Source organism: Capsicum annuum, chromosome 9 (assembly GCF_002878395.1).
Source record: "Capsicum annuum cultivar UCD-10X-F1 chromosome 9, UCD10Xv1.1, whole genome shotgun sequence".
Lineage (NCBI taxonomy): Eukaryota > Viridiplantae > Streptophyta > Magnoliopsida > Solanales > Solanaceae > Capsicum > Capsicum annuum.
The window spans coordinates 113,535,845-113,537,461 of NC_061119.1; the positions used below are offsets into that span (position 1 = coordinate 113,535,845).

Genomic DNA, 1,617 nt, shown 5'->3' on the forward strand with positions numbered 1-1,617 from the left:
CTCTGAACGTGTCAAAGAACTTCTTAAAACATGCATCCACCTTCGCTTTTCTTTGCCTCTGAGGAAAGAAAGTGGCGGCATTAGCTTCTTCTCTTCTATAGCAACTTTTTCTTTTGAGTACTTGAACTTTCTCAATTTTCAGCAAATTTGTCATTTACCTGTGGGGGAGTCAAATCTGCATCTACCTCCTTAGTTACCTTTGGAGGTTCTCCTTGAAGCTCTTTACCACAACTCAAAGTAATTTCCATAACTTGTTTTAGATTTTTTGTATCCGCTGGCAGACCACCTTGAGGCCTAGTAATTAATTCTTATTGTAACTTCCCAACTACAACTCTAAGCTTCTTTGTTCTACTTTTTGATTTGTTTATTTTGCTTGCAGATTTTTCATATCCGCAGCCATATGTGCTTAACCAGCTAAGATTTGTTTCATCATCTCTTCCATGTTGCTAGTTGACTAATTTGGTGAAGCCTATGGTTGCTTAATTTGTTGTTGTTATCCGTTCCATGGCTGAGTCTACCACTTCATGTTACAGAAATTACCATAATTTGGCCTTTGAGCATTACCTACATACATTACTGATTCCGTATTTGAAGCACACATGGCCGCAGAATGGCCACTATTTCCATAAACTTCACACTAACCACTATTTCTAAACTGTATTGACTATTACGGTAGACTGTGTAGTTCCCACTTTTAGACTACCGAACTGAGTGTTTATCATACTTTGCAATGCTACAACCTGGGCTAATAAAGCGGTGTATTAGTCCACCTCCAATAAACCTACAATTTTCTTAGTGGCACTCTTAGAATCACCATGCAATTCTAGATTTCCTTGCATAATGCAGTTCAATACGGTCTACAACTCATCATAAGTTAGCTCCAAAGCTTGGCCACCTGCAGCTGAATCTAGCATTTTTTTGTATTATGGTCAAGAGCTTCTACAAAAGTGTGAGAAAGTACCTCATTGAACTGTCGATGATGTGGACAGTTTCTAAAAAGTTCCTTGAACCGCTCCCATGCCTGATAGAGGTTCTTATCTGGCCTTTGTTTAAAGCTCATTATCTCACTACGAAGTTTCATAGTCTTGCCAGATGAAAAGAATCTGCTGAGGAAATTTTTAGCCAAGCCATCCCATGATCTGATTGAATTTGCTGGCTCAAAATTCAACCACTTTTTAGCTTCCCCGATAAGTGAATAAGGAAAGAGTGTCATCTTCATATAATCAACATTTAATCTGCCAGAATAAATATGCCAGTGAGCTCAGTGAAATTCTACAAGTGAACCTGAGGATCTTCATGTGACATCCCTGTGAACTATACACTGCTTATAAATAGCTACACCATATTATTTTTGAGCTCGAACCTCCCTACAGCAGCTGGTTTCTAAAAAAGTGAGGTCAGATTTTTCGAAAGTGGGATTGCTACTTCCTAAACTGTCCTACGTGTTGCTTGTTCTTCAGCCATAAGAACAGGATTTTCTTATTCTTCTTCGATTTGAGGAATACGAGGGAGAAGAATTGCTTTTCTCCTTCTTTAATGAAAACTTTGCTTGGGTTTGGGGTTTGATTCAACTAACTACCGATCCCTTGCCAGCTGACTAGTTTATACCTATTTCTT

The 1,617-nt window shown here is 38.6% G+C and overlaps 1 non-coding gene across 1 annotated transcript; it reads left to right on the forward strand.

Annotated features, from left to right (window-relative positions):
• The first annotated feature begins 971 nt into the window (after positions 1–971).
• LOC124887462 lies at positions 972–1,078 on the forward strand. Its single transcript, XR_007045237.1, has one exon. It is a non-coding gene; the product is annotated as a small nucleolar RNA R71 (small nucleolar RNA).
• The last annotated feature ends 539 nt before the right edge of the window (positions 1,079–1,617 follow it).